The sequence below is a fragment of the Zootoca vivipara genome, chromosome 6 (assembly GCF_963506605.1).
Source record: "Zootoca vivipara chromosome 6, rZooViv1.1, whole genome shotgun sequence".
In the NCBI taxonomy this organism is placed as follows: Eukaryota; Metazoa; Chordata; class Lepidosauria; order Squamata; family Lacertidae; genus Zootoca; species Zootoca vivipara.
In genome coordinates, this window is record NC_083281.1 from 94,458,678 (window position 1) to 94,471,032 (window position 12,355).

Sequence of the window (12,355 nt, forward strand, 5' to 3'; positions counted from 1 at the left end):
ATCCTGGATTCAAGGTGGGGGGTGGGGGGCCTGGAGTACCTCATGGCATGGGAGGATGCTCCACCGTCCCAGAATGAATGGGTTCCCGCCACTCAGATACAGGAGGAATTCTTGGTGGAAGAATTTCACGCCCTCTTTCCCCACAGACCCAAGCCCTGGCACATGGAAAGGGAGGGGGAGGAGGAGGAGGCACGGGAGAACAGCTCACCATGGCGCTGGGAAGCGGAGTTTGAGGAACCAGAGGATGAGGTATGGGTGTCGCCAAGATCCACCCAGTCAGAGGAAGGAGCAGATTGGCAAAACATTTTTACCCCCACCAGCTCTGACGCCACGGACTTTTTGGGATTCCCGTCCTCCCAGGCGGAAGGGGGGGGCTCGCAGGACTGGGGGGAGGTGTTCACACCAACGGGCTCGGAGAGCACCGAGTTTTTAGGCTTCCAGTCGTCACCGACACATGGGGGGGGCCTGGGGAAGGGTGAAGGAGAGCTTGGGAGGGGGGTGGATGTGAGGGACAGGGGATATCGCGAAGTCCCTCCCCTCCTGAGTTCAAGCCCGTCCCCGAGCAAAGGGGAAAGCAGGGAGAGTTCCGATTCCAGTGGGGAAGCAGGAAGTCGTGTCCGAGGCTCAGGCAAGGTAGAGGAGCCAGGGTCCCAGGTGGGACAGGAAGGGGCAAGTAAGGGGGGAAGACCCATCCCCCCAACTCCAGAATTACGCAGGAAGAGGAGGGGCAAGAGGATGGGTCTGCCAAAGCTTTTGTGTTGGAGAAAGACGCGCCAAAAGCCATTAGGAGGTTCTGAAACCGACTGACAACATCGCTCCGTGTAAATAGCAATGACTTGAGCACTGTAAATACGCAGCACCAATAAAAGAATAAAATGCAGAGCTGCGTAGCGTCGTTACTCTGAAGTAGTCCACTCCGGCCACTGTGACACTAGGTATTCACATAATTTAATTTGCCATTCTTCCTTTGTGGGTTTCCCGCCCCTCCTTTCCAGTTTTAACAATTAGCATTCTCACTGCTGTTGCAGCATATAAGAAAACCCTCCTCATCATTTGGTACATCAGATGTCAGAATTCCTAGAAGAAAGGCTTCCGACTTTTTCACAAGTGTTTGTTTAAACATTTCTTTTAACTCGTCATAGACAATATCCCCCCCCCAAAAATTTACACAACCCCACGACATGTGGTACATGGTTCCCTCCATTTGCTTACACCTCCCGCATACACAGTGGTGCCTCACTTAACGAATGCCCTGCTTAACGAAATTTCCGCTTAACGAAATGATTTTTCGAGCGGAGGTTGCCTCGCTAGACGAATTCGTTTTATGAAAAATTCATCTAGCGAATCGCGGTTTCCCATAGGAATGCATTGAAATTCAATTAATGCGTTCCTATGGGCAAAAATTAAAAAAAAAATCAATGCATTCCTATGGGATTCGCTAGACGAATTTTTCGTTATAAGAAAAGACCCGTGGAACGAATTAAATTCGTCTAGCGAGGCACCACTGCATTTGAGTTTGTTTTATATATTTTGTCCAATTTGCTGGAGGTCATGTACCATCCGTAGAGCATTTTCATAAAAATTTCCTTTAGTGTGTAGAAAGCTGTAAATTTTAAATCTCTTTTCCATACTTCTTCCCAATTGTCCATCTGAATGGAGTATCCAGAATCCTTTGCCCATTTAATCATTACAACCTTCTTCCTCAACCTCCCAATCCAGTAGTAATCTGCACAATTTAGATAGTGTTTTCTATTTGTTCTGTAACGTATATTTTTTTCCAACCTCGATATCTCTGTTGCAAATCCATTTTTTCAATCTAATTTGAAAACATCATTTAGTTGATGATATTGTAGCCAATCCATAAGATGATGTTTGATTTCTTCAAATTTTCTCAATTTGAGTTGGTTTTGGTCTTCTTCTAAGGTTTCTTTGTAGGTTGCCCAATTCCACACACACACCCCGTGTTTTTCCTCTTTACTGAGATGGCCTCTAGGGGGAATAACCACCAGGGTGTTTTGGGTTCCAATAAATTTTTGTAACTATCCTACACTGTGTATAATGATTTCCGTATTATGTATATGGTTTAGGAAACCCCTGTGTAACTTTTCCATAACCCAAATAGGCGTGCCACCCAAATCTCTTGTCCCATCCTTCCAGATCCAATAAATCAGTGTACCAAATATATTCTGGACAACAAGTCCAATGATATCACAGTGGCTGTGGCAGTTTCTTTCAGTAGTCATACAAATCAAAGATTAACATACCCATGACTAAACAACTAACGCTTCGGTCTCCCGTCCCTGGGGGGTTGTCTGTGTGAATCTGTACTTTATTCTGAATCCATGTTATGGGTCGTTGGACTGCAATAAAGATTATTATATTATAAATCAGTGTTCTACAAGATCATCCACTCTTTTAGTCAGCAGAGACATGGCGCTTCATAACAGAGCCTCAAGTCTGGTAACGCAAAAAACCCTCTATCTTTAATATCAATTAGTAATTTGTGTTTAATTTGGGGTTTCTTCCCTTGTCAAATGAATTTCAAGAGCTCCCTCTGCCAATCCCTGAAGCATCCAGTCCCACTACAATTGGAATCATCTGTAACAGAAACATCATCTTTGGAAGGACATTCATTTTGACTGTTGAAATTCTCCCCCAAAACTTCAGCCTATCCATATTTCCAAATCTTTTTTTATCTCTTTCCAGGTCCAACTATAATTATCATTAAATAAACTGATGTATTTTGCTGTAATCCAAATTCCCAGGTCTTTAGCTTTTTTCGTTATTGTCAGACCAGACCTTTTTTGTAATTCTGGGTCTCTCGTATTCTTTACCAACAATTTTGTTTTATCTTTGTTCAACTTAATCCTGCCACCTGACCGAACTCCTTGCAGGTCTTTCTTAGCATTTAAAGTCAGCTCACACTGTTATTGCTAAGCTTAGTTTTCAGTGGCTCTGATAATCTTGATGTCACAATCATTCTATGCAACAATTGTGATGCCATCAAGGAGATCTCTCTTTCTAGGTCAGCAACTCTTTTTCTTCAGTGATTTTCAACGAGTTTCACTCTAGTAATATGAGGAAATATACACCAGGCACTTTAAGACTGTGGCTATGTACTTTTCGGGTCCAGGGGTGCTTTTGGAACTTTGAGAAGGTGACAAGGGCACCACTCACAAAATGGCTGCCGCCAGGGGTGTGGCCTGACCCGAAATGGCTGCAATCCCCAAAAGAGTAGAAATAAGAAAGAGAGAAGGAACGTAACAAAAATGCTCTAAAAGGTGTTCTTCTTTTCCAGATACGATCACATTGTGGTTGTTAACAGGGGGGGGGGCTTGTTGTTTCACTCATAGCTGTCAAGTTTTCCCTTTTCTCGCGAGGAAGCCTATTCAGCATAAGGGAATTTCCCTTAAAAAAAGGGAGAACTTGACAGCTATGGTTTCACTGCGTGAGGCAAAACAGGAAGTGCAGGGGGTCACTCCAGCGGTGTGGGTGACAAGGGCAGGGGTGCTGTGGTGGGCTCTTTCACTCTCCGCACCCTGCCCCCGGGTGCGACCACCTTCCCCTGACATGTGCACACCCCCTGCACTCATGCATGCCCGCCCTGGGTGCCAAGAACGCATGCTCCACAGCTGGGAGGAAAGGTTGAAATCAACACACACACACACACACACAAACACATTTGCAACAATTGGAAAAGATGATCATAATGACAATGAAAATGCCTCTACATTTGGAACACCCAGGAAAAGAGTGATCATTATGATCGCCATCCTCATTTTGATGCCTCTGCACTGGGCTCCCCCCAACCCAAACAACTAGGAATAAACCTTGCTGTTAGGCATACAGCAGAAACAATAAAGGCTTGCCATATCCCACCCACCTCAATATTCCTCCGAGGGACCGAGGCCCCTCTCAAGCAGCTGCTGGCTCCATCTGCCAACAGGCAACAAAGCAAGCAGAGCATTCATTGGAGGATTCCACACCCACATTTCCAAAACGTTTCTCAAGCAAGAGCCTGCTGACTGTGCCATGTGGGTAGCTGGCAGCAAAACGAGTAACGGGCAATTCCCACACTTCTTGGCCTACTCCATCACGTACACTTCAAAACTTCTCTCAAGACTCATCCACAGTTTCTTTTGCTCTACATTTCAAGGCACAGCTCCAGGCTTCCCAGGTCACATCTAAGCATTTTTATTTTGCCCCGTTACTTTCCCCGCGGAAACCTGCTCTTTACCGCTAAATCAGAGCAAATGGCAGTCCGTGGAAAACCCAATTTGTCATTAGTGGTAAAGATTGAGTTTTTCTGGGGAAAGCGGGGGGGGGGGGAAGCATGGAAAGTGTGGGGCAAACGGTAAGTGTGCTTAAGTCCTCAATTAGCTAGCAGACAGTAAAACAAAATAAATAGAACAACAGGTGGATCCAAGGACAAGAAAATAAGGCATAATGCAGGAAAAGGGCAGTGCAGGGGAGAGGAAAGCAGCAGCTTTTTGGACCCCAGGAATTTCTGTGGCCTGCTGCCCAAACAGGGTGCCTAGCAGTCACAGCTCAAGCTTCGCACATTGTCCAGAAATACCGATAGGGTGGGAGCAGCCAGGCTGGCTCATTTCAAATGAGGGCATCCTGATCAAGTTTGCAGATGACACCAAATTGGGAGGGGTGGCTAATACCCCAGAGGACAGGATCACACTTCAAAATGACCTTAACAGATTAGACAACTGGGCCAAAGCAAATAAGATGGATTTTAACAGGGAGAAATGTAAAGTACTACACTTGGGCAAAAAGAAAGAAAGAAAGAAAGGCACACATACAGGATGGGTGACACCTGGCTTGAGAGCAGTACATGTGAAAAGGATCTAGGAATCTTGGTAGACCACAAACTTGGCATGAGTCAACAGTATGATGCAGCAGCTCAAAAAAGCCAATGCAATTCTGGGCTGCATCAATAGGAGTATAGCATCTAGATCAAGGGAAGTAATAGTACCACTGTATTCCGCTCTGGTCAGACCTCACCTGGAGTACTGTGTCCAGTTCTGGGCACCACAGTTCAAGAAGGATACTGACAAGCTGGAACGTGTCCAGAGGAGGGAAACCAAAATGGTCAAAGGCCTGGAAACGATGCCTTATGAGGAACGGCTTAGGGAGCTGGGTATGTTTAGCATGGAGAAGAGAAGGTTAAGGGGTGATATGATAGCCATGTTCAAATATATAAAAGGATGTCATATAGAAGAGGGTGAAAGGTTGTTTTCTGCTGCTCCAGAGAAGCGGACTCGGAGCAATGGATTCAAACTACAAGAAAGAAGATTCCACCTGAAGAACTTCCTGACAGTAAGAGCTGTTCGACAGTGGAATTTGCTGCCTTGATAGCACTTGAATGACTCCTACCTTCAGGACCACTGTCTCCCTCCCCCACATAAGTCAGTTTAAAGCCCTCCTGATGAGGTTTTTGAGTTTCATGGCAAAAACATTCCTCCCAACCTTTGTGAGGTGCAGCCCATCACTTGCCAGAAGACCATCTTCAAGAAACTGCAGACCATGATCTAAGAATCCAAACCGTTCCTGTTTGCACCATTTGCGTAGCCAGTTGTTCACTTCCCCTATTTTCCCCTCTCTCCCTGGGCCATGTTGTTCAACTGGGAGGACAGATAAGATGACAATTTGTGCATTTAATTGCTTCAACTTCCTGCCCAGAGCCTCATAATCACTTTTGATCTTCTGAAGGCTATGGCTTGCAGTGTCATTGGTTCCCACGTGGAATGCTTTGATGGTGTTTCCTGCTTGGCAGAGGGTTGGACTGGATGGCCCTTGTGGTCTCTTCCAACTCTATGATTCTATGAAATGTAAATTTTTATTACATTTCCAAAATTTCTCAGATTAGATAATTACATAACAACTTTGTTCCATAGATTAACTTCCTACCCCCCTGTCCACAGTGTTTTTCTTAAAACCTTTTTCTACTGTGTTATATGGAAAACTCTTATCTATTACAAAAAAACCCCTTTAATTCAATTATTTTATCATTTTTCTTCCACTGCTCATATGTTGAATCCTGCCCATGATTTCATTTGGCTATAATGTTTTTCAAATAGTCAAAAAAGGCCTCCAGTCTACTGTAAAAAGTAGTTCTCTTAATTTTGCTGTCTGCTTTGCCATTTCCCCATAGTCCATTACTTGTTTCCATTTCTGTGCATATAGTATTCCAGCTGCTGTTGTCACATACATAAATAATTTGGTCATCATCTTCAGAATGTGTGTCCCTATTATCCCTATAAGAAAGGCTTCATGTCTTTTGGGAATAACCCACTTATACATCTTAATTTCATTATATATCATTCCCAAAAGCCTTTAGCCCAGGAGTCCAGATGCGGCCCAATCACCTTCTAAATCCGGCCCATGGATGGTCCGGGAGTCCGTGTGTTTTTACATGAGTAGAATGTGTTCTTTAAAATGCATCTCTGGGTTATTTGTGGGGCATAGGAATTCGTTGATAATTTCCCCCAAAATATAGTCCGGCCTCCCACAAGGTCTGAGGGACAGTGGACCGGTCCACTTCTGAAAAAGTTTGCTGACCCCTGCTTTAGCCATTTTGCATGTCCACCACATATGAAAGAATGACCCTTCTGTCTGTTTATACTTCCAGCATTTACTTGACACATTTTTATACGTTTTGGCCAATTTGTTTGGCATTAGGTACCACCCACACATCATTTTCAAAGAGTTTTGTTTTAAAGTATAACAGGCAGTAAATTTCATATCCTTTTTCCATAACTTCTCCCATGAAACCATATCAATATTATGATCTAAATATTTAGCCCATTGTATCATTGGTGACTTGCCTAATTCATCTTTGGTTTTCCAATCTAATAACATTTATATATTTTAGAAATCAGTTTTTCTTTACTCTCAAGCAGCCACATTTCAAAGTCAGAGTTTCGTTCCACAAAACCATTTATCAAATCCTTCTTAAATAGCTCGTTTGCTTGATGATACTGGCTGGCTCATTTCAAAGAAATTGCTTAGAAGGGCATTTTCTAACAGTGATTCTTGGAGGACCAGAGACTTATTTTAAAAAAAACAATTCAGAGGCACCAATGAAGGCCTTCACAGGTGGCATGGCATCATAGTCACAAGGTTGGTGACCCCCCACTTTAAGGGCATTGGGAGAATATTGGGAGTATTGATGCACTGGGGGCTTCCAGACTGCGGCTATTTGTGGGGCATGATTCAATCTAGTTTCTAGTTCTTAAGTTTACTGTTCTAACTGTGATTCAGTTACATATAGGCAAATACAGGTTGTGTGCTTAAAGGTGGTCCGGAGCTCTTGCACAACAACCAACCAGCTAAAGAAAAAGAGTCTGCATTTGACAGGTTGTGCTTTGGCAAACTTTATTCATTTAAGTTACAGGTACCTGTAGGCAGCCGTGTTGGTCTGCCATAGTCAAAACAAAATAAAAGAATTCCTTCCAGTAGCACCTTAGAGACCAACTAAGAAAGCTCATACCAATGACAAACTTAGTTGGTCTCTAAGGTGCTACTGGAAGGAATTTTTTTATTTTCTTTATTCATTTAATTAATTTATGAATTGCTTCCTATGCAGAAGGGATTTCACAATACTGTATAATAAAGACATGTCCAAAGCATTTGCATATACAGTATACAAATCATTAAAAACCATTTCCTATATAAAAACTGTGTGTGTGTGTGTGTGTGTGTGTGTATAATATTCAGTGTTGTTGAATGAGTAAAGTCTTCGACAGATGCTGAGAAGACACTAGAGGTGGTGTCTCTGATATGTAACAGAAGGGGGTTTCCAAAGAGTAGTTGCTGCCATACCAAAGGCTGTATTCCAACACTGAGCAGAACAGACCTCCCGATAAAACAGTGTCTGCAGGATGCCATCTCCTGCAGAGTGCAGTGCTAGGTTAGGTGTATAAGGGAAGAGACTATCTTTTAGGTATCCTGGTTCCATGCTGTATAGGGCTTTTTACACCAGTAGCTGCCTGAGCTTAACCTTTGCAAATCCATCATACCAAAAACTGAATTAGTAGATGACACTTGCTGCAACAGAACGGTGTCTTCTGGATATCTCTTAGAATAATACTGCCTGATAAAGCACTGGTGGAAACTACGAGAAAAGGTGGGATGTACGGTAATATCCACAGGGAACTGCACAGACCCTTCTGCCACAGATAAGAGCAGCGCTAAGCAGGAAAATAGGGTGGGGGTCATTTTTTCAGCCTGGGGACTAGAGACAAAATGGGAAGAGGTAGTAAAATTGACCTTATCCATTGTCATCATTTTCTAGAATTTAATATAGGAAAATGCCTTATACTCAAAGTGGGCCAAATATTTCTCCCCACTCTCATGGAACAATTCATTCCATGTGACAGGTTGGCGGGGGGGGGGGTATTGATTACTTGAAAAGACTTTTGTATGGAGATGAGTTTACCTTTACAGATGAGATGACTGAGATTTTTTTTCTCTTTAAACGGAGAGTTTTGCTACTACTTCAGGCAGCTTTTTATCTGCCCTCAACAGGTTGACTGAATTCCCTTTCAAATTTGGAGTAGAACGACTCACTCATTTGACACTCCAACATGACATGGTGTCTCCTGGGGCATTCTACAAGGCTATGTCATGATGTAGAAGCAGAAAAGTTTTCTTTCAAAAAAAAAACCCATTCTGTTTTTCAACATACATAACTTTCTTTATAATACATTAAAATTAAGAGCGTCACTCATGTCACATTATTAAGTGATCCATGCTTTTATGTGCTGTATTTCACTATTAACAATTTTCCTTTCTTTCCATTATATTCACTAGAGTCTTTCCATAGAAGTCCATGGGTAGATCGACATTGCCACTTATGTTCCTTTTGTGCTATGTATGTAATGAAACTGAACCATGTTGTGTGGAATTTGTCCTTCGTTTCTCCAGAACAGCTGTTGTTAAGCTGGTGGGTGACCACTTCATCTTTAAATAAAAGACCATCCTCACCTGAAACTGCAATTGCCCCTGCCCCAAAATTAAACTATTCTGGGGGGCAGGAGTGAGGATGCTTCACCCCAGCTTCCCCGTAAAAAGTACTGAAAAGTCATACACCAGGTGATAATAGATCCATATGGTCTACTCTGGCCTTCCCCAGCTTATTGCACTCCAAGTGTTTTGGCTTACAATGAGGGATGTTGGAAAATTCTGACAAAAACAAAAAAATCAAACAGAAATTGCTGCAGTTCACATGCTCATCTCTGGTCAGGGACACGAACAAGTAAGCAAATCCTTTTTGCATTTGTTCCCGTCATTGTTCTTGTTTTTCAAGTCTGCCAATGAGATATAACTAATAGATTTTAAAAAAACCTTCTTTTGCTGTTTCCTTCATACTGAAATGACATACGTATTTGGCAGAAACCAAACTGCAGCACTACAGAAACCACACCAAAGTTGACCAAACACAGGCCAGAATGGAAGTTGCTGCCTTATTGCATCCCTAACTACAGCTCACATCAGCTCAACCAGCAAGGGTGGTCTCCTCTTGACTGTCAGTAGCTCTCTGGGGTCTTAGGCAGAGGAGACAGGTCTTTCCCACTGAAGGTGAGAAGCTAAACTCTATGACTGAGCTAGACTGTAGCCTGGTCTGGAATAAGGCAGCTTCACATCTGTCGTGTATTAAAGTAATAGCACAGCCAAGTATGTATTGTAATATAATATACAGTATAGAGTTTATTGTATTGTATTGCAGAGTTTATTTGAATGCATAAGTTCCAGCGGGAACGTATATCATTTGCTGGTTCAGAGTGCAGGATTTGGATCCGCTGCTGGATTGGTTTACGCTGGAGGGAATCTTTGCCATTGGTTCCTGCCAAAATGTATCTTTTCCCTGCTAGTTCTCTGTTACTATATAAGTCCCAGTTTTCCCCATTCCCTGTGTTCTGGCTCTTACTTGTTCTTTGAAGTAAAGAGATGTGTACCAGATCTTCGCCTCCTGCTTCTTATTTGCACTGAGCTGAAATCACTGAAGACCCACTACACAACATGCTGGCGACGAGGATGGGATCCGGCTTGCCGTGAATGGATGTCAGAGGTCGGCATCCGGAATCAGAAGAAGAGGAGGAAGAAGTCATAGACGCTCCTGAGTACACCATGGCAGGAAGTAAAATCATTGAGCCATTTAATTCGGGAACTGCAGAAGCCTGGGATTCATATCTCCAATGTTTTGGTTTCGCTGCTACCGCGCAAGGAATCACCAACGACAACAGGAAAAAGGCAGTCTTCCTGAGTTGCTGTGGGGCTGAGGTTTTCGAGTTGGCCTGAGGCTTGGTGGCTCCTCTCATGCTAGAAACAGCGACGCTGAAGCAGATCACGGACCAGCTCACGAGGCACCTTGCCCCAGCAGCAACCACGACAACACGCCGCATCGAGTTCCATAAAAGGAGGCAGAAGGATGGTGAATCAGTCTCCAGATTCCTTGCAGAGCTGAAGGTCCTGGCGAGGCACTGTAATTTTGTGGCCCTCGAGGAAGCGCTGCTTGACCAGTTCATTGGAGGTCTGAGCAGCAGTAAAGCCCAACGTCGGATCGCCGCAAGGGAAGAGGTGGATCTAGCAACGGCTGTGCGTGAGGCTATAGCCACTGAGACCACAGAGGGGGAGAAACAAAAAACCCCACAACAAAGTGCCAAACCAGCAGCAGAGGCAGCTCATGCTTTGAGCAGTCAGGAGTCCAGCCCGTCCCAGAGTCCATCCCGCGGAGTTGGATCCCTGAGGCTTGGTTCATCTGGTAAAAAAGGAAAAATGTAGCTTTGGAGTTCCTGTGGTGGAGTTCCTCGGTTACACCATTGATGCTGCGGGAGTGCACCCCATGGAAAGCAAGGTTAAGGCCATCGCCAATGCCCCCAGGCCCAACAACAAAACTGAACTCCAATCTTTCTTGGGTCTGGTGAATTTTTACCATGCGTTTTTACCGCACAAAGCGGCAGTGGCAGAGCCTTTGCACAGGCTTCTGCAAAAGAAGTGCATATGGCATTGGGGAAAGCCGCAACAAAAGGCTTTCGAAACCATTAGGGGAATGTTGTCTGCTGAGAGCGTGTTGGCCCATTATGATGAAACGAAACCCCTTGTACTCGCTTGCGAGGCATCTCAATATGGACTGGGAGCCACAGAGAGGCGGATGGGTCAGACAGACCCATTTCGTTCTACTCAAGGACTCTTACGTCCACCGAGAGGAACTACGCGCAGATAGACAGAGAGGCTTTGGCTGTGGTAGCGGGTGTAAAGAAATTCTACGACTATGTGTATGGACGATCGTTCTTAATTGAAACGGACCACAAGCCATTGCTGGGCCTGTTCAACCCCCGCAAACTAACCCCTCAAATCCTGTCCCCTAGAATGCTCAGGTGGTCGATTTTTTAAAAACGGGTTCCAATATGAGATATGCCATGTGAAAGGGAAATTGCTTTGTCACGCAGACGCCCTCAGCCGGCTTCCACTCCAGGGGGCTGGTGATTGTGACCCGGCACCAGCCGAACAGGTCATGATGTTAGAGACATTGTCAAGCGCTCCTGTGACTGCGGAAGAAGTTGCAGCCAGGACTCGAAAGGACCCCACACTCTCCCGTGTCCTTGCCTGGGTAGGGAGGGGGTGGCCCAGTGGGGGCCAAGAAGAGAAGTTCCGCCCATTTTTAATGCGGCAGCATGAGCTATCCCTTCATAAGGGGTGTGTACTCTGGGGGGACAGGGTAGTCATCCCTAACCCACTTAGGAACCGCATTCTAGAAACCTTGCATATGGGGCACCCAGGGATGGTCAGAATGAAATCCCTGGCCCGCTGTTATGTGTGGTGGCCAGGGATGGATAAGGAGATAGAAATGTGGGTACGCACGTGCAAGGCATGCCAAGAGGTTCGACCTGAGGTTCCCAGGGCACCCATTCATTGGTGGGAACAGTCCAGAGCACCATGGAACCGTCTTCACATAGACTTTGCGGGGCCCTACCAAGGGAAAACGTTTTTGGTTGTGGTCGATGCATACTCAAAATGGTTGGAAGTAGCATTAGTCCCCAGTCCCACATCAGCAGCCGTTATCAAGGTATTAAGGCAGCTGTTTGCCACGCATGGTCTGCCAGGAACGTTGGTGTCAGACAATGGGGCAGCATTCGTGTCAAGCGAGTTCAGAGCTTTCCTCGCTGACAATTTCATACAAGGAGTGACCTCTGCCCCTTTTCATCCATCGACTAACGGTCAAGCAGAACGAATGGTGCAAACTGCAAAGGGTCTATTTCCCGTCTACTGGAAGGTGACTGGGCAGCCCGAATAGCTCGTATGCTGTTCTTACAGCACGCCACTCCATGCACAGCCACGGGAA